Here is a 22,422-nt window from a genome sequence, read left to right as displayed (position 1 = left end):
GTAGAGGCATACTAGTGACACTCTGTTTGTCTATGTATTCACACATGTATTATGTTTCCGGTTAATACAATTCTAGCATGAATAATAAACATTTATCATGAAATAAGGAAATAAATAATAACTTTATTATTGCCTCTAGAGTCAATAATCTAGATTACACTATAATGATTCTAACACCCATGGAGCCTTGGTGCTGATTATGTTTTGCTCGTGAGAGAGGCTTAGTCAACGGGTCTGCAACATTCAGATCCGTATGTATCTTGCAAATCTCTATGTCTCCCACCTGGACTTGATCGCGGATGCAATTGAAGCGTCTCTTGATGTGTTTGGTTCTCTTGTGAAATCTGGATTCCTTTGCCAAGGCAATTGCACCAGTATTGTCACAAAAGATTTTCATTGGAACCGATGCACTAGGTATGACACCTAGATCAGATATGAACTCCTTCATCCAGATTCCTTCATTTGCTGCTTCCGAAGTAGCTATGTACTCTTCACACGTAGATCCCGCCACGACGCTTTGTTTAGAACTGCTCCAACTGACAGCTCCACCGTTTAATATAAACACGTATCAAGTTTGCGATTTAGAATCGTCTGGATCTGTGTCAAATCTTGCATCGACGTAACCATTTACGACGAACTCTTTGTCACCTCCATAAACGAGAAACATATCCTTAGTCCTTTTTAGGTATTTCAGGATGTTCTTGACCGCTGTCGAGTGATCCACTCCTGGATTACTTTGGTACCTCCCTGCTAAACTAATAGCAAGGCACACATCAGGGCTGGTACACAACATTGCATACATGATAGAGCCTATGGCTGAAGCATAGGGAACACTTTTCATTTTCTCTCTATCTTCTGTAGTGGTCGGGCATTGAGTCTTACTCAACTTCACATCTTGTAACACAGGCAAGAACCCTTTCTTTGCTTGATCCATTTTGAACTTCCTCAAACCTTTATCAAGGTATGTGCTTTGTGAAAGTCCAATTAAGCGTCCTGATCTATCTCTATAGATCTTGATGCCCAATATATAAGCAACTTCTCCGAGGTCTTTCATTGAAAAACTCTTATTCAAGTATGCTTTTATGCTATCCAAAAATTCTATATCATTTCCAATCAACAATATGTCATCCACATATAATATTTGAAATGCTACAGAGCTCCCACTCACTTTCTTGTAAATACATGCTTCTCCAAAAGTCTGTATAAAACCATATGCTTTGATCACACTATCAAAACGTTTATTCCAACTCCAAGAGGCTTGCACCAGTCCATAAATGGATCCCTGGAGCTTGCACACTTTGTTAGCACCCTTTGGATCGACACAACCTTCTGGTTGCATCATATACAACTCTTCTTCCAGAAATCCATTCAGGAATGCATTTTTGACATCCATTTGCCAAATTTCATAATCATAAAATGCGGCAATTGCTAACATGATTCGGACAGACTTAAGCATCGCTACGACTGAGAAAGTCTCATCGTAGTCAACCCCTTGAACTTGTCAAAAACCTTTCGCAACAAGTCGAGCTTTGTAGACAGTAACATTACCGTCAGCGTTAGTCTTCTTCTTGAAGATCCATTTATTCTCGATGGCTTGCTGATTATCGGGCAAGTCAACCAAAGTCCACACTTTGTTCTCATACATGGATCCCATCTCAGATTTCATGGCCTCAAGCCATTTTGCGGAATCTGGGCTCATGATCGCTGCCTCATAGTTTGTAGGTTCGTCATGGTCAAGTAACATGACCTCCAGAACTGGATTACCATACCACTCTGGTGCGGATCTTACTCTGGTTGACCTACGAGGTTCGGTAGTAACTTGATCTGAAGTTACATGATCATCATCATTAGCTTCCTCACTAATTGGTGTAGGAGTCACAGGAATAGATTTCTGTGATGAACTACTTTCCAATAAGGAAGCAGGTACAGTTACCTCATCAAGTTCTACTTTCCTCCCACTCACTTCTTTCGAGAGAAACTCCTTCTCTAGAAAGGATCCACTCTTAGCAACGAATGTCTTGCCTTCGGATCTGTGATAGAAGGTGTACCCAACTGTCTCCTTTGGGTATCCTATGAAGACACATTTCTCCGATTTGGGTTCGAGCTTATTAGGTTGAAGCTTTTTCACATAAGCATCGCAACCCCAAACTTTAAGAAACGACAACTTGGGTTTCTTGAAAACCACAGTTCATAAGGTGTTGTCTCAACGGATTTAGATGGTGCCCTATTTAACGTGAATGCAGCCGTCTCTAAAGCATAACCCCAAAATGATAGCGGTAAATCAGTAAGAGACATCATAGATCGCACCATATCCAGTAAAGTACGATTACGACATTCGGACACACCATTTCGTTGTGGTGTTCTGGGTGGCGTGAGTTGCGAAACTATTCCGCATTGTTTCAAATGAAGACCAAACTCCTAACTCAAATATTCTCCTCCACGATCAGATTGTAGAAACTTTATTTTCTTGTTACGATGATTTTCCACTTCACTCTGAAATTCTTTGAACTTCAAATGTTTCAGGCTTATGTTTCATTAAGCAGATATACCCATATCTGCTCAAATCATCCGTGAAGGTGAGAAAATAACGATACCCGCCGCGAGCCTCAATATTCATCGGACCACATACATCAGTATGTATGATTTCCAAAAAATCTGTTGCTCGCTCCATTATTCCGGAGAACGGCGTTTTAGTCATCTTGCCCATGACGCATGGTTCGCAAGTACCAAGTGATTCATAATCAAGTGATTCCAAAAGTCCATCAGAATGGAGTTTCTTCATGCACTTTACACCAATATGACCCAAACGGCTGTGCCACAAATAAGTTGCACTATCATTATCAACTCTGCATCTTTTGGCTTCAATATTATGAATATGTGTATCACTACTATCAAGATTCAATAAAAATAGACCACTCTTCAAGGGTGCATGACCATATAAGATATTACTCATATAAATAGAACAACCATTATTCTCTGATTTAAATGAATAACCGTCTCGCATCAAACAAGATCCATATATAATGTTCATGCTTCACGGTGGCACCAAATAACAATTATTCAGGTCTAAAATTAATCCCGAAGGTAGATGTTGAGGTAGCGTGCCGACGGCGATCACATCGACTTTGGAACCATTTCCCATGGGCATCGTCACCTCGTCCTTAGCCAATCTTCGCTCAATCCGTAGTCCCTGTTTCGAGTTGCAAATATTAGCAACAGAACCAGTATTAAATACCCAGGTGCTACTGCGAGCTCTAGTAAGGTACACATCAATAACATGTATATCACATATACCTTTGTTCACCTTGCCATCCTTCTTATCCGCCAAATACTTGGGTCAGTTCCGCTTCCAGTGACCAGTCTGTTTGCAGTAGAAGCACTCAGTCTCAGGCTTAGGTCCAGACTTGGGTTTCTTCTCCTAAGCAGTAACTTGTTTGCCGTTCTTTTTGAAGTTCCCCTTCTTCTTCCCTGTACCCTTTTTCTTGAAACTGGTAATCTTGTTGACCATCAACACTTGATGCTCCTTCTTGATTTCTACCTCCGCAGCCTTTAGCATTGCAAAGAGCTCGGGAATTGTCTTATCCATCCCTTGCATATTATAGTTCATCACAACGCTCTTGTAGCATGGTGGCAGTGATTGAAGAATTCTGTCAAGGACACTATCATCCGAAAGATTAACTCCCAGTTGAATCAAGTGATTGCAGTACCCAGACATTCTGAGTATATGTTCACTGACAGAACTATTCTCCTCCATTGCAGTTGTGGAATTTATTGGAGACTTCATATCTCTCAATCCGGCCATTTGCTTGAAATATTAAATTCAACTCCCGGAACATCTCATATGCTACATGACGTTCAAAACGTCATTGAAGTCCCGGTTCTAAGCCATAAAGCATGGCACACTGCACTATCGAGTAGTCATCAGCTTTGCTCTGCCAGACGTTCTTAACATCATCAGTAGCATCTGCAGCAGGCCTGGCACCCAGCGGTGCTTCCAAGACGTAATTCTTCTGTGAAGCAATGAGGATAATCCTCAAGTTATGGACCCAGTCCGTGTAATTGCTACCATCATCTTTCAACTTTGCTTTCTCAAGGAACGCATTAAAATTCAATGGAACAACAGCACGGGCCATCTATCTACAACAACATAGACAAGCAAAATACTATCAGGTACTAAGTTCATGATAATTTGAAGTTCAATTAATCATATTACTTATGAACTCCCACTTAGATAGACATCCCTCTAATCATCTAAGTGATCACGTGATCCAAATCAACTAAACCATAACCGATCATCACGTGAAATGGAGTAGTTTTCAATGGTGAACATCACTATGTTGATCATATCTACTATATGATTCATGCTCGTCCTTTCGGTGTCAGTATTTCGAGGCCATATCTACATATGCTAGGCTCGTCAAGTTTAACCTGAGTATTCTGCGTGTGCAAAACTGGCTTGCACCCGTTGCACAAGAACGTTGAGCTTATCACACCCGATCATCACGTGGTGTCTCGGCACGACGAACTTTGGTAACGGTGCATACTCAGGGAGAACACTTTTACCTTGAATTTTTTTAGTGAGAGAGCATCTTATAATGCTACCGTCAATCAAAGCAGAATAAGATGCATAAAGGATAAACATCACATGCAATCAATATAAGTGATATGATATGGCCATCATCGTCTTGTGCCATTGATCTCCATCTCCAAAGCACCGTCATGATCACCATTGTCACCGGCGCGACACCTTGATCTCCATCGTAGCATCGTTGTCGTCTCGCCAACTATTTCTTCTACGACTATCACTACCGCTTAGTGATAAAGTAAAGCAATTACATGGCCATTGCATTTCATACAATAAAGTGACAACCATATGGCTTCTGCCAGTTTCCGATAACTCTGTTACAAAACATGATCATCTCATACAATAAAATATAGCATCATGTCTTGACCATATCACATCACAACATGCCCTGCAAAAACAAGTTAGACGTCCTCTACTTTGTTGTTGCAAGTTTTACGTGGCTGCTACGGGCTGAGCAAGAACCGTTCTTACCTATGCATCAAAACAACAACGATATTTCGTCAAGTTAGTGTTGTTTTAACCTTCAACAAGGACCGGGCGTAGTCACACTCGGTTCAACTAAAGTTGGAGAAACTGACACCCGCCAGCCACCTGTGTGCGAAGCACGTCGGTAGAACCAGTCTCGCGTAAGCGTACGCGTAATGTCGGTCCGGGCCGCTTCATCCAACACTACCGCCGAACCAAAGTATGACATGATGGTAAGCAGTATGACTTGTATCGCCCATAACTCACTTGTGTTCTACTTGTGCATATAACATCTACGCATAAACCTGGCTCGGATGCCACTGTTGGGGGACGTAGTAATTTCAAAAAAATTCCTACGCACACGCAAGATCATGGTGATGCATAGCAACGCGAGGGGAGAGTGTGTCCACGTACCCTCGTAGACCGATAGCGGAAGCGTTATAACAACGCTGTTGATGTAGTCGTACGTCTTCACGATCGACCGGTCCTCAGTACCGAACGTACGGCACCTCCGTGTTCTGCACACGTTCAGCTAGGAGACGCCCCGCGAACTCACGATCCAGTAAAGCTTCGCCGGAGAGTTTCGTCAGCACGACGGCGTGATGACGGTGATGATGATGCTACCGACGCAGGGCTTCGCCTAAGCACCACTACGATATTACCGAGGTGGATTATGGTGGAGGGGGGCACCGCACACGGCTAAGAGATCAATGATCAATTGTTGTATCTCCAAGGGGTGCCCTCCTCCCCGTATATAAAGGAGTGGAGGAGGGGGAGGGGGCCGGCCTCCTATGGTGCGCCCGATGAGGAGTCCTACTCCCACCGGGAGTAGGAGTCCCCCTTTCCAAGTAGGAGTAGGAGAGGAGAAGGAAGGGAGAGAAGGAGAGAAGGAAAGGGGGGCGCCGCCCCCTCCTTGTCCAATTCAGACTAGAGGGGGAGGGGGCACGCGGCTGCCCTGGCCGACCCTCCTCTTCTCCCACTAGGGCCCATTAGGCCCAATATACTCCTCGGGGGGTTCCGGTAACCCCCCGGTACTCCGGTATATGTCCAAAACTTCTCGAAACACTTCCGGTGTCTGAACATAGTTGTCCAATATATCAATCTTTACGTCTCGACCATTTTGAGACTCCTCGTCATGTCCGTGATCATATCCGGTACTCTCAACTACCTTCGGTATATCAAAACACAAAAACTCATAATATTGATCGTCATCGAACTTTAAGCGTGCGGACCCTACGGGTTCGAGAACTATGTAGACATGACCGAGACACGTCTCCGGTCAATAACCAATAGCGAAACCTGGATGCTCATATTGGTTCCCACATATTCTACGAAGATCTTTATCGATCAAACCGCATAACGATATACGTTGTTCCCTTTGTCATCGGTACGTTACTTTCCCGAGATTCGATCGTCAGTATCTCAATACCTAGCTCAATCTCGTTACCGGCAAGTCTCTTTACTCGTTCCGTAATGCATCATCCCACAACTAACTCATTAGTCACATTGCTTGCAAGGCTTATAGTGATGTGCATTACCGAGAGGGCCCAAAGATAACTCTCCGACAATCGGAGTGACATATCCTAGTCTCGATCTATGCCAACTCAACAAGTACCATCCGAGACACCTGTAGAGCACCTTTATAATCACCCAGTTACATTGTGACGTTTGGTAGCACACAAAGTGTTCCGCCGGTAATCGGGAGTTGCATAATCTCATAGTCATAGGAACATGTATAAGTCATGAAGAAAGCAATAGCAGTAAACTAAAACGATCAAGTGCTAAGCTAACGGAATGGGTCAACTAGATCACATCATTCTCCTAATGATGTGATCCCGTTTATCAAAGGACAACTCATGTCTATGGTTAGGAAACTTAACCATCTTTGATCAACGAGCTAGTCAAGTAGAGGCATACTAGTGACACTCTGTTTGTCTATGTATTCACACATGTATTATGTTTCCGGTTAATACAATTCTAGCATGAATAATAAACATTTATCATGAAATAAGGAAATAAATAATAACTTATTATTGCCTCTAGGGCATATTTCCTTCACGATCCACGACCCTCTACCCTATTTCCCGACCCTCGACCCCCTCATGTCACATTTGTCTAGTGTCAAAGGAATCAACAAAATGATGTCTTCATCATTAGGCGAAAGTAACAGGCGCGTGATGGTACGAAGTTCTGCAAAGTTGTTCAGGAACGGAGTCCCAGATAGGATAATTCGCTTTTTCGTACAAAGTTCAGCAAGAGCCTTCCGAATATCGCTATTTGGAAGGACTTTGCTGAAATTCGTACAAAAAAGCGAATTATCCTATCCGGGTCTCCGTTCCAGAACAACTTTGCACAACTTCATACCATCATGCCCCGGTTACTTCCGGCTAATGATGAAGCCATGGATTTCTTCAATACTTTGACATTAGGAAACCTCTCGACCCCTCGGCGATCCTCGACCCTCGACCCTCGAACCCTCGGTGACCCTCGTGTTGGGCTCTACGGTAGGGTGCATCGACTGCAAATTAAATTTTTCCTACGCGCAGAATAACCAAGAACATGCTACGGGAATGGATCACAGATCGTTACCACTAGACGCGCAGTGCCGTGCAGCGAAAGAAGAGTTCACTACTGGAATCAGCTAATTTGCCATCTGCCAGCTCTTTGTCGTCTGCTAGCTGACGGCAAAGAAGCTCTTTGCCATCAGCTACCCAAAAGCAGACGGCAAAGAAATGGCAGACGACAAAACAGGTCTTTGCCATCTGCCGGCTCTTTGCCGTTAGCCAGCGGACGGCAAAGATTCTTTGCCGTCCGCTGGCTGACGGCAAAGAGAGAGGTGGCCCCCACCACCCCGCCCGTTTAGAAAAACTTAATGCCCCACCTCTTTGCCGTCTGCTAGCAGACGGCAAAGAGACATAAAGGCGGACGGCAAAGATTGGCGGACGGCAAAGAGGAGACTAACTAACGGCCCCTACCCCCCCGCCCGTTACTCTCTCTTCTCTCCCTCTCTCCTCCCCGACGCGCCACGCCACCACATCCCACCCCACCGCCGCCGCCACCCGCCGCCCAGCGCCGCCCCGTCGCCCCCTCCGCCCAGTCGCCCCCCCTCCGCCCCCACCCCACCCGCCGACGCCCCGTCGCCCCGCCACCCGCCTCCCGGCGCCGCCCCCGCCGCCCGGCGCCGCCCCCGACACCGCCCCTGACGCCCCGTCGCCCTGCCTCCCGCCAGTCGGCGCCTCCCCCGCCACCCGGCACCGCCCCCGCCACCGCCCCTGCCGACCGTCCCATTGCTCCGGTGAGGGACTAGTGCTTTTTTCTGTTTTTTCATTTTTTTTGTTTAATTGTTAGTGCTAGATTGTGTTAGTGTTAGTGTTAGAAAAGAATGAGAGGAAGTAGAAGTAGTAGAAGAAGTAGAAGAAGAAGAAAAGAGAAGAAGTAGATAAAAGATGAAAAAAGAAAAACAAGAAAAGAAGTAGAAGAAGAAGAAAGGAAGAAAAGAAAAGAAGTACAAAAAAGATGTAAAAAGAAGAAGAAGAAAAGAAGTAGAAGAAGTAGAAGAAAGGAAGAAACGAAAAGAAGTAAAAAAGTAGAAAAAAGATGAAAGAAGAAGAAGAAAAAAGGAAAGAAGAAGAAGAAAAATTGAAAGAAAGAAGAAGACCCCTCCGCCCCCACCCCACCCGCCGACACCCCGACCCCGACACAACACCCCGACCCCGAGACGACACCCCGACCCCCTGACCCCCTGACCCCGACACCCCGACTCCGACACCACACCCCGACACCCCGACCCCGACACGACACCCCGACACCCGACCCCCCGACCCCCTGACACGACACCCCGACACCCCGACCCCCTGACCCCCCAACCCCGACACCACACCCCGACACCCGACCCCGACTCCACCCCGACACCCGACCCCCTAACCCACTGACCCCGACACGACACCCCGAACCCCCGACCCCGAAACACCACCCCGACACCGACACGACACCCCGACCCCCGACACCTCCCGAAAAGGTGTTCTTTGGCCTTGCAGAGGCCGATGGGGTCATATATTTGTGAATTATTAGTTATGTCATATATTTTTCGATTTTGTTATGAAAACATCATATATAATTGTGTTGATCGGGTAGATTTAAATGTGCAGTTGTTTCATCGCTGCGAGGTTTGGTGGTCGACGACCTCGCCGTGCGTTTGACGAGCGCTGCCCCTTCGTTCGTGGGTGAGCACAAATGACATGTCCTCCTCCCCCGTTAATTATTTGCTCTTTTCCGGTGTTCGTGCCGATGAAACTTGATAGCTAGCTATATATGTGTCTTGAATCATCAGTATGCGTAACCAATATGTGTCTCCCGTTCAAAACCGTCATAGTTATAAATATGCATGCATTTGCATATTTATAACCTTGATTCTTTCGAATTGTCCAACGCTATCCATGGATAGCCTGAGTATGTTTAGATTGGGTTCGTTTTCCCATGTGCTTTGCTCCGGATCTGACGCATAAGTTTTGTCAGTGCCTCCCCTGTTGTTCTCCGGGTACACATCCTCTCTGTTTATTGTAGAGACGTGTATCAGGAGAACAGCGGGGAGGTGCTGCCGAAATTTTGCATAGGATCCGGAGCATAGCATGGGAAGATGAACCCAATCTAAACATACTCGGGTGGGATTAGGACCTATCATTACCTATTAGAGTGTAGGTTGCATGGACGTAATAAAATTGACAAAGTAGATCAACTGATGAATATATACATGGTGAATTATATATATACATTTGTTGTGTGTCTAGTAGCTCTGAAAGTCAAGATGAGTGATCGTGCGTGGATGTACACCGGTCACACTGGTCAGAACAAATGGAGCACTGAATGGTTCACAAAAACAAAGGGGTTTGTGCGAGCCGCATTTGCAAATGGCCAGAGGAAAACCTGGTGCCCCTGTTTACGGTGCGGCAATTGGGAAAAGAACACAGAGGCTGAAATGGGCAAAAACCTGCAGAAGAGTGGTTTTACGCCCGATTATACGGTGTGGAAATTTCATGGTGAGTCTGCCCAACGTGACCGAGCTGAGGTGGATCGTCGTCGCACCGACGAGCATGGTACCGGGATGGAAAACATGGTGCGAGACTTCGATGATGCTCGGGATTCGGACAAGGAGATGGAGGAATCTGCAAAGGCCTTCAATGAAATGTTGGAGTCTTCAAAACGTCCGCTCCATGAGCACACTGAGCTTTGTCAGTTGGATGCCATCTCACAAGTAATGGCTCTGAAGGCTCAGTTCAACTTGAGCAGAGAATGCTACGATGCAATGATGACAGTATTTGGACGCTTTCTACCCAAAGGCCATGTAATGCCTGCAAACCTGTACCAGTCGGACAAAATCCTCCGTGCACTGAAGATGCCCTATGATAAGATACATGCCTGTGAGAAAGGATGTGTCTTGTTTAGGCTTGACTATGCGGACTTGAACTATTGTCCCATTTGCAAGTCTTCCAGGTATGTTGTGGTAGACAACGGTATGGGTGAGAAGACACAGACCAAAATCCCCGTTAGTGTTCTTTGGTATATGCCAATCGTACCAAGACTTCAACGTCTTTTCATGGTCGAAGAGACGGCCAGACAGATGAAATGGCACAAAACAGGCAAAAGAACCGAACTAGATGCAGATGGGAATCTGATGATTGTACACACATCGGATGGTGTTGCATGGAAAAAGTTTGATGAATTACATGCTGACAAAGCGGCAGATCCGAGGCATCCTCGAGTCGGCATCAGCACGGATGGGTTCAATGTGTTTGGTATGACGGCAGCCCAATACAGTTGTTGGCCCGTATTTGTCTTTCCACTCAATCTCCCCCCCGGACAGATTATGGAAAGAAAGAACATTTTCCTGACGTTGATAATTCCAGGGCCCAACTATCCGGGGAAAAATATGAATGTGTACATGCAGCCGCTTAAGGACGAATTGCAAGAAGCCTGGGATAATGGGTTCAAGACATACGACGCCTATAGCAAACGGAACTTCATAATGCGTGTCTGGTACATGTACTCGACGCATGACTTCCCGGCGTATGCGCTATTCGTTGGCTGGTGTGTGCATGGAAGGTTTCTGTGCCCCACATGCAAGGGAGCTCTTGAGTTTCGTTGGCTTCAGGCCGGTCGCAAGTTTTCTTGCTTCGACATGCATAGACAGTTCCTGAATCCTCGCCATAAGTTCCTGAACCCAGCAGGGGACGAGGTAGGAAGAGAGGAGGTGGGGCACGTGGTCGCGGGAGAGGAGGTAGGGTGACTGCTACGGCGCCTTCCTCGCCGCCACCCCCAGCTGTTTCACCCAAGCACGTGACTGCTAGGGTGGACTCGTCCGAGGAGGAGGCTACACGGACTCCGGTCCACGAGCCTCCGGTCCACGGGTCTTGGGCCCACGAGCCTCGGGTCGACTGGCCTTCGGCCCACGAGAGTTCGGCCCACCAGACCCCGGAGGAGCACACGTCTGGATGGGGTACCTGGCCGGATCAGCCCGAGGAGCCGAGTGGCCATGCTGATGATGGCGGGGAGCCGACTGATATTGAGGAGGAGGGGGCACCGTCTACCAGCGTGGTGCTACACGGCTCCCGTCTGTGCCGGCGACCCGCGAGCAGAGGTGGTTGATTTTCCCTGATGGGGAGAGGTAAGTGCATTTAATATTTTTGTACCTTCTGCATTCACGTTTCTTCAAATAACTAATGCGTTGGCCTTGTCATGCTGCAGGGGTTGGGACCACCATCATAGTGTCCGCCGGCCCAACTCCGTCCTTGGAGTTCTTTGCCGGCAAAACTTCCCAGGGTTTGTCACGTTGCCTGGTGAGGGTCAGCTTCCAGAGGTTGGATTGAGCTGGGAGCACTACTTGGCTGCCCCGGCCCCGCCGGATGAGATTATCGACGGTGTCTTGTGCGATACGAGGGCAGACGTGGTGATCAGAATGTTCTGGGTAATTTATCCTTACACATTTAAAAATCTTCAACTAGCTAGTTATTAATTGTACTAATCAATATTGTCTCATTTGATTGCAGACATTCTACAGGTGTGAGGAGGGATACGAGGAGGACGCGGCACATGTTATCGAGAACGTCTGCAAGCGCCTACTACAGAACTTACGGCACGAGGCTCGGGTGCAGGCTGTTCGAGACTACTACGCCTTGCGTGGTATCAAGAAGACCAAGCCGGCGTGCCGCGATAAGTTCCTGAGTAAGGAGCAGTACATGAAGGTAATTCTTAAGGCCTTCTACTTAAGTTCCTTCATTTAGTAATTCTTAGCCGTAGCGCTCAAGTTTCTATTTGCTAACTTAGGCGCCTCCGAGATGGTGTGCGGATCGGATGGATTGTTGGGAGGTGTTGGTCAATGAGTGGTGCTCAAAAGAATGGCTAGCCCTCCACAACGAGGCCAAGGACAAACATGCCCAAATGGAAGGTGTGCCACACCATCAAGGCAGCTCCAACTTATATCAGTTCGGGCGGAACTGGGTATGTGGTTTGCTTCATGATTCATGCAATTCATTCATCATGCTAGCTTGAGCCCTTTAATTACTAATTTACATTGTTTCTCTCTTTCAGGCACGCCACAATAAGGTGGATAAGGTGCCAGAGGTGTACGACCTGTATGCCATGGCCCACACTACCTCTTTCAAGAAAGTCAAGGCATTTTCTCAGTCTGACCTCGATGATGCAAACAACTTCACCAACATCTCCTCCCACAACAAGCTCGTGAGATATAGAGATGAGGGGAAGGCGAGGAAAGGGGAGGACTTTAACCCGAGCCAGGGTCCCATTGATCCAGAGCTGGTGATGATATCTGGTGGCGGGAGGTCCCATGGCTCCATAGCCATTGGAGATGGACTTATCCGTTGTCCTAGCACTCTCCCGGAGATCAAGGCGCGCCAGTCGAGCTCCGCTCCTGAGATAAGGCCTCGTGAACGGCCAGTGCAACTCGCCATCAAGGTTAGTGATACGTACTCAGCTATCTTTCTCCATTACATTGTGTGCGCTTCCATCAATGATTACAAATGGTCATGTGAGTGGTGTTGCAGGCTGCTATACAGAGTGAGAGAGATAGAACGGAGAAACTTCTGGCAGAGGCGGCGGAGAGGCAGCGGGAGTTGGAGGAGAGGACGACAAAGATGTTGGAGGAGGAGAGGGCACGGAATGACATGCAGGCAAGGGCCATGTACGAGCTCCTTGTGGTAAGTTTCTTCTGCAGATTAGCCAAAACATTCATGTAGTGTTTGTCTCATTACTAACTAGTATGACTGAGTCGTCAAAACCAAATGTGCAGTCTGTGTGCGAGAAGACCGGTCAGACCGCTCCGCCGATGCCAATGATTGCTCCTGGGACCCCAGTGAGTTTAATTTGAATGGACATTACTTGCTAGTCTTAAGATTTGAGTGTCATCATGCTAACAAGACATTGGAAATGATCTTTGGTGCAGCGTAACTCCAGACAAGCATCGCACGATCCTTCTCCAGCTACCGACACGAGCCAGCCCGCTCCTACACCTCCTCGATTATGGTAAGTTTATCTAGTGTTTTGCTTAACACATGCATAAAGACCTAGACTTAGCTTTATTTCCTCCAATGCTTACCATAATGACCTAGACTTAGCTTCTTCTCCTCCAAAATGACTTATTAAGCTTACTGACCTCCAGAACCATCCATTTTACCTAAGTTAGCTCTAAAACGATCTGTACTTAGCTTACTTATGTCAAAAATTGCATAATTAGCTTAGTTAGCTCATAAACGATCCATTTTACCTAAGTTAGCTCTAAAATGACCCATTTTACCTTGGTTAGGTTATAAATGATCCAGTTCATCCAAGTTAGCTCAAAAATGACCCATTTTACCTAGATTAGCTCCTAAATGATCCATTTTACCTACGTTAGCTTTAAAATGACCCATTTCACCTAGGTTAGCTCCAAAATGACCCATCTTACCTAGGTTATCTCATAAACGATCCATTTCAACTAATTTAGCTCATAAACGATCCATTTCACCAAGTTAGCTCAAAAACGATCCATTTCACCTAAATTAGCTCTTAAATGATCCATTTCACCTAAGTTAGCTCAAAAAGATCCATTTCAACTAAATTTGCTCATAAATGATCCATTTCACCTAAGTTAGCTCAAAAACGATCCATTTCAACTAAGTTAGCTCATAAATGATCCATTTCACCTAAGTTAGCTCAAAAAGATCCATTTCAACTAAATTTGCTCATAAATGATCCATTTCACCTAAGTTAGCTCAAAAACGATCCATTTCAACTAAGTTAGCTCATAAATGATCCATTTCACCTAAGTTAGCTAAAAACGATCCATTTCACCTTAGTTACCTCAAAACGATCCATTTGACCTTAGTTAGCTCATAAACGACCCATTTCAACTAAGTTAGCTCATAAATGATCCATTTCACCTTAGCTAGCTCATAAACGACCCATTTCCACTTAGTTAGCTCATATATGATCCATTTCACGTAAGTTAGCTCATAAATGACATACTCTTCTTGTTCTAGTCTTCTTCTTGTTCTACTCTTCCTGTTCTAGTCTTCTTCTTGTTCTACTCTTCTTGTTCTAGTCTTCTTCTTGTTCTACTCTTCTTGTTCTAGTCTTTTTCTTGTTCTACTCTTCTTGTTCTAGTCTTCTTCTTGTTCTACTCTTCTTGTTCTAGTCTTCTTCTTGTTCTACTCTTCTTGTTCTAGTCTTCTTATTCTAGTCACCTATTTCTAACTTTCTTATTTTGCCATTTTGCAGATTTCATTCACTTCATGGAAGCTAGCTTGCTATGGAGTGCTTGTTTATGTATGGATGGAACTTGCTTATGTATGAATGGATGGATGGAACTTGCTTATGTAATATGTATGGATGGAACTTGCTTATGTATGAATGTATGGAACTTATGTGCTGGATATATGTGATATGTTTGCTGTTAAATAGGCCTGTGAAATATATCTATATATGTCATATATATTTGCTGTGAAAATTGTTGGATTTAATAAAAAACAGATAAAAGAGCCAATATGCAGGCTCTTTGCCGTCTGCCACCGACGGCAACGGGCTCTTTGCCGTCAGCCGCAGACGGCAAAGAAGCCACGTGGCAGCCAACTGTGCTTCCTGGGAGCTGACCCATTTGGTCAGTTTGCCTACAGTGGCAGATGGCAAAGACACTAGAAAGTTTGCCTACAGTGGCAGACGGCAAAGACACTAGAAAGTTTGCCTACAGTGGCAGACGGCAAAGACGCTAGAAAGTTTGCCGTCAGCAGCGGACGGCAAAGACACTAGAAAGTTTGCTTACAGTGGCAGACAGCAAAGACGCTAGAAAGTTTGCCGTCAGCGACGGACGGCAAAGGCCTGCCGTTAGCCACTTAACGGACTGATAGCGCAAGTATTGCCGTCTGCTCTCTTTGCCGTCCACTGCAGATGGCAAAGGCCCTTTGCCGTCAGCCGCCAGGAAGCGGACGGCAAAGTAGCTCTTTACCGTAGCCTACTTTGCCGGAGCCTTTTGCCATCCGCGGCTGACGGCAAAGGCCTTTGTCGTCCGCCGTTCATGCCTTTGCCGTCCGCCGTGGCAGACGGCAAAATAGCTGATTCCTGTAGTGGTTGGGGCAGTGCGTCCGCGTGGATCATCTCCTCCTCATCCAATCTCCCTCGAACAGCCGGTCGTCGGATCCCTCGTATAGGTTCGTCGGAGCGGCGCAGGTGCACCGCCTCTAACGGTATCCGCGCGTGCAGGAGGAACGTCGGGCGACGGACTTCTAGGTCCGATCACACAACCGGCGGCGAGTGGGCGTGTCTATTCGCAACACATGCAAACCCTAGTGATATCGCTGAACCGATCAATCGCATGAGTGTGCGGTATCCCACTTTATATAGGCGTCCGTCGCGGGCTCAACACTTGGGTCTCGCTTCTGTTCCCTTTGCCACACGATATATGTTGTCAGGCTCAAGGCGAGATTGTCATCCTTGTGCTAACCCGACCTCTTTCTCGTTCCAGTGATGCCGACCACAAACCAGATTATCTCATAATCCTTGTCGCATGGCCATGCTTATTCTGGTCGGATCACACAAGGGGCCCAGAGTATATCTCTCCTGATCGGAGTTGGAATAAACGATTTGATAGTGTGATCAAAACATATGGTTTTATACAGACTTTCGGAGAAGCCTGTATTTACAAGAAAGTGAGTGGGAGCTCTATAGCGTTTCTAATATTATATGTGGATGACATATTGTTGATTGGAAATGATATAGAATTTCTGGATAGCATAAAAGGATACTAGAATAAGAGTTTTTCAGTGAAAGACCTCGGTGAAGCTGCTTATATATTGGGCATTAAGATCAGGGCCGGCCCTGAGGGGGGGCAGGGGGGCGGCCGCCCCGGGCCCCCAATGTGGAGGGGCCCCCGAATGCCATGCAATAGGCTCTAGTGTATAGCACTGTAAAAGGTTTATTGTATGGCTCACGTAGTAGTAGGTCGAGCGATACATGTCGTAACGCTCGCATTAACCAGGCAGGAATCGAGTAACTTGGGGCGAGGTCGCTAAAAAAGGAAGGAACATAAGCAGGCATCACACACGTATCACGCCGCCTTTTCTCCTTGCAACCAAACCGCAGCAGATAATCTGGAGGCCCAGATCGCAAGGGATGCGGCTGACCTCGGCGGCGGACCTGTGCTGTGTTCGTCTGTGGAGGTGAGCGTTTCCAGCCGGTCAACACCATTTGTTGTTTGTATTAGTATTAACCTTCAGTTCCTGCGGTTTAATAGAGATGTTGCCGTGGTGTAGATGTCAGAGATCAATACCAAGAGCAAGGCTCTTTTTTATAGAACGAAGAGCAAGGCACTTCATGATGATCATGGCAGCTAACTTTGAGATGACTGTGCAATGACTACACAAAATGGATAATTAAGTCTTGAATTACATATCTGCACAACTAGGTAAGAGTAAATGTGCAGTATCATCGTATCATTGATTTAATTTTTGAAGATTTGAAGGAAATATTTTTATCATCACTCATATGAATTGGTTCATCTATCTTAATTTCTATTCGTAGTAACACATCCCAAGAACTGAATAATGTGCAGTGCAACTCTGCATTTTGGATGCAATTTTTTAGGACAATTCATGCAGTCACATGTCTCTCTAGACCTCAATAGTTATAGTACAAGGCTAACATTAAACATGGTTTTGCATTTTTAAGAATACCTTGTGATAGCCACGCACACATTTGTCTACCTCCTTCGTAGGCCATCATTTCACCCTTCATGTTAAGGCCCCCCGGATTTTAGTTTCGCCCCGGGCCCCCGATTTCTCAGGACCGGCCTTGATTAAGATCTATATATAGAGATAGAACAAGATGCTTAATTGGACTTTCACAAACCACATACCTTGACAAAGTTTTGAAGAAGTTCAAAATGGATCAAGCAAAGAAAGGGTTCTTGCCTGTGTTACAAGGTGTGAAGTTGAGTCAGACTCAATGCCCGACCACTGCATAAGATAGAGAGAAAATGAAAGTCATTCCCTATGCTTCGGCCATAGGTTCTATCATGTATGCAATGTTGTGTACCAGACCTGATGTGTGCCTTGCTATTAGTTTAGCAGGGAGGTACCAAAGTAATCTAGGAGTGGATCACTGGACAGCGGTCAAGAACATCCTGAAATACCTGAAAAGGACTAAGGATATGTTTCTTGTTTATGGAAGTGACAAAGAGATCGTCGTAAATGGTTACATCGATGCAAGCTTTGACACTGATCCGGATGACTCTAAGTCACAAACCGGATACATATCTATATTCAACGGTGGAGCTGTCAGTTGGTGCAGTTCTAAGCAAAGCGTCGTGGCGGGATCTACGTGTGAAGCAGAGTACATAGCTGCTTTAGAAGCGGCAAATGAAGGAGTCTTAATGAAGGAGTTCATATCCGATCTAGGTGTCATACCTAGTGCATCAGGTCCAATGAAAATCTTTTGTGACAATACTGGTGCAATTGTCTAGGCAAAGGAATCCAGATTTCACAAGAGAACCAAGCACATCAAGAGACGCTTCAATTCCATCCGCGATTGAGTCAAGGAGGGAGACATAGAGATTTGAAAGATACATACGGATCTGAATTTTGTAGACCCGTTGACTAAGCCTCTCTCACGAGCAAAACATGATCAGCACCAAGACTCCATGGGTGTTAGAATCATTACTGTGTAATCTAGATTATTGACTCTAGTGCAAGTGGGAGACCGAAGGAAATATTCCCTAGAGGCAATAATAAAGTTGTTATTTATATTTCCTTATATCATGATAAATGTTTGTTATTCATGCTAGAATTGTATTAACCGGAAACTTAGTAGATGTGTGAATACATAGACAAACATAGTGTCACTAGTATGCCTCTACTTGACTAGCTTGTTGAATCAAAGATGGTTAAGTTTCCTAGCCATAGACATGAGTTGTATTTTGATTAATGGGATCACATCATTAGAGAATGATCTGATTGACTTGACCCTTTTCGTTAGCTTAGCACTTGATCGTTTAGTATGTTGCTATTGCTTTCTTCATGACTTATACATGTTCCTATGACTATGAGATTATGCAACTCCCGAATACCGGAGGAACACTTAGTGTGCTACCAAACGTCACAACGTAACTGGGTGATTATAAAAGTGCTCTACAGGTGTCTCCGATGGTACTTGTTGAGTTGGCATAGATCGAGATTAGGATTTGTCACTCCGATTGTCGGAGAGGTATCTTTGGGCCCTCTCGGTAATGCACATCACTATAAGCCTTGCAAGCAATGTGACTAATGAGTTAGTTGAGGGATGATGCATAACGGAACGAGTAAATTGAACTAGGTATTGAGATACCGACGATCGAATCTCGGGCAAGTAACATACCGATGACAAAGGGAACAACGTATATCGTTATGCGGTTTGACCGATAAAGATCTTCGTAGAATATGTGGGAGCCAATATGAACATCCAGGTTCCGCTATTGGTTATTGACCGGAGACGTGTCTCGGTCATGTCTACACTGTTCTCGAACCCGTAGGGTCCGCACGCTTAACGTTCGGTGATGATCGATATTATGAGTTTATGTGTTTTGATGTACCGAAGATCGTTCGGAGTCCCGGATGTGATCATGGACATGACGGGTAGTCTCGAAATGGTCGAGACATAAAGATTGATATATTGGATGACTATATTCGGACACCAGATGAGTTCCGGGGGTCACCGGATAATTGTCGGAGTGCCGGGGGGTTATGGGAACCCCCGGGGGGACTAATGAGCCAACATGGGCCTTGTGAGAGAGAGAGGAGGGGGCCATAGGGCTGGCCGCGTGCCCCCCTTGAGGAGTCCGAATTGGACGAGGGGGCGGCGCCCCCTCTTTCCCTCCCTCTCTCCCTCACCTTCCTTCCCCCTTCCTCCTCCTAGTTGGACTAGGAAAGGGGGAGTCCTACTCCTACTAGGAGGAGGACTCCTCCCCTCCTTGGCGCGCCAAGGGCCGGCTGGCCTCCCCCCTTGCTCCTTTATATACGGGGGCAGGGGGCACCCTAGAAAACAACAACAGACATTGTCTTAGCCGTGTGCGGTGCCCCCTCCACCATAATCCACCTCGGTCATATCGTCGTAGTGCTTAGGCGAAGCCCTGCGCCGGTAGCTTCATCATCACAGTCATCACACCGTCGTGCTGACGAAGCTCTCCCTCGACACTCAGCTGGATCAAGAGTTCGTGGGACATCACCGAGCTGAACGTGTGCAGATCGCGGAGGTGCCGTACTTTCGGTACTAGGATCGATCGGATCGTGAAGACGTACGACTACATCAACCGTGTTGTCATAACGCTTCCGCTTTCGGTCTACAAGGGTTGATAACCCACAAGTATAGGGGATCGCAACAGTTTTCGAGGGTAGAGTATTCAACCCAAATTTATTGATTCGACACAAGGGGAGCCAAAGAATATTCTCAAGTATTAGCAGTTGAGTTGTCAATTCAACCACACCTGGATAACTTAATATTTGCAGCAAAGTATTTAGTAGCAAAGTAGTATGGAAGTAACGGTAACGGTAGCAAAGTAATATTTTTGGGTTTTGTAGTGATTGTAACAGCAGCAACGGAAAAGTAAATAAGCAAAGAACAATATGTGAAAAGCTCGTAGGCATTGGATCGGTGATGGAGAATTATGTCGGATGTGGTTCACCATGTAACAATCATAACATAGGGTGACACAGAACTAGCTCCAATTCATCAATGTAATGTAGGCATGTATTCCGAATATAGTCATACGTGCTTATGGAAAAGAACTTGCATGACATCTTTTGTCCTACCCTCCCATGGCAGCGGGGTCCTAATGGAAACTAAGGGATATTAAGGCCTCCTTTTAATAGAGTACCGGACCAAAGCATTAACACATAGTGAATACATGAACTCCTCAAACTACGGTCATCACCGGGAGTGGTCCCGATTGTTGTCACTTCGGGGTTGCCGGATCATAACACATAGTAGGTGACTATAGACTTGTAAGATAGGATCAAGAACTCACATATATTCATGAAAACATAATAGGTTCAGATATGAAATCATGGCACTCGAGCCCTACTGACAAGCATTAAGCATAGCAAAGTCATAGCAACATCAATCTCAGAACATAGTGGATACTAGGGATCAAACCCTAACAAAACTAACTCGATTACATGATAAATCTCATCCAACCCATCACCGTCCAGCAAGCCTACGATGGAATTACTCACGCACGACGGTGAGCATCATGAAATTGGTGATGGAGGATGGTTTATGATGACGATGGCGACGGATTCCCCTCTCCGGAGCCCCGAACGGACTCCAGATCAGCCCCCCCCCCCCCCCGAGAGATTTTAGGGCTTGGCGGTGGCTTCGTATCGTAAAACATGATGAATCTTTCTCTCTGATTTTTTTCTCCCCGAACACGAATATGTGGAGTTGGAGTTGAGGTCGGTGGAGCTCCAGGGGGCCCACGAGGCAGGGGGCGCGCCCCCCACCCTCGTGGAGAGGGTGTGGGCCCCCTGGCCTTGATTCTTTCACTAGTATTTTTTATATTTTCCAAAAATAATCTCCGTGAAGTTTCAGGTCATTCCGAGGAACTTTTGTTTCTGCACAAAAATAACACCATGGCAATTCTGCTGAAAACAGCGTCAGTCCGGGTTAGTTCCATTCAAATCATGCAAGTTAGAGTCCAAAACAAGGGCAAAAGTGTTTGGAAAAGTAGATACGACGGAGACGTATCAACTCCCCCAAGCTTAAACCTTTGCTTGTCCTCAAGCAATTCAGTTGATAAACTGAAAGTGATAAAGAAAAACTTTTACAAACTCTGTTTGCTCTTGTTGTTGTAAATATGTAAAGCCAGCATTCAAGTTTTCAGCAAAGATTATGACTGACCATATTCACAATAACATTTAGGTCTCATGTTTACTCATGTCAATGGCATAATCAACTAGCGAGCAATAATAATAAATCTCGGATGACAACACTTTCTCAAAACAATCATGATATGATATAACAAGATGGTATCTCGCTAGCCCTTTCTGATACCGCATAACATAAATGCAGAGCACCCTTAAAGATCAAGGACTGACTAAACATTGTAATTCATGGTAAAAGAGATCCAGTCAGAGTCATACCCAATATAAATTAATAGTAATGGATGCAAATGACATCGGTGCTCTCCAGCTGGTGCTTTTAATAAGAGGGTGATGACTCAACATAAAAGTAAATAGATAGGCCCTTCGCAGAGGGGAGCAGGGATTTGTAGAGGTGCTAGAGCTCGATTTTGAAATAGATATAAATAATATTTTGAGCGGCATACTTTCATTGTCAACATAACAACCAAGAGATGGCGATATCTTCCATGCTGCACACATTATAGGCGGTTCCCAAAGAGAATGGTAAAGTTTATACTCCCCCTCCACCAACAAGCATCAATCCATGGCTTGCTCGAAACAACGAGTGCCTCCAACTAACAAGAGTCCCGGGGGAGTTTTGTTTGCAATTATTTTGATTTGATTTGCATAAAGCATGGGACTGGGCATCCCGGTGACCAGCCATTTTCTCGTGAGTGAGGAGCTGAGTCCACTCCTCTTGAGAATAACCCGCCTAGCATGGAAGATACAGACAGCCCTAGTTGATACATGAGCTATTCGAGCATGCAAAACCGAATTTCATTTGAAGGTTTAGAGTTTGGCACATACAAATTTACTTGGAACGGCAGGTAGATACCGCATATATAGGAAGGTTAGTGGACTCATATGGAATAACTTTGGGGTTTAAGGGATTGGATGCACAAGCAGTATTCCCGCTTAGTACAAGTGAAGGCTAGCAAAAGACTGGGAAGCGGCCAACTA

The sequence above is a fragment of the Aegilops tauschii genome, chromosome 5, assembly GCF_002575655.3.
Source record: "Aegilops tauschii subsp. strangulata cultivar AL8/78 chromosome 5, Aet v6.0, whole genome shotgun sequence".
Lineage (NCBI taxonomy): Eukaryota > Viridiplantae > Streptophyta > Magnoliopsida > Poales > Poaceae > Aegilops > Aegilops tauschii.
This window is presented reverse-complemented; position numbering follows the sequence as displayed.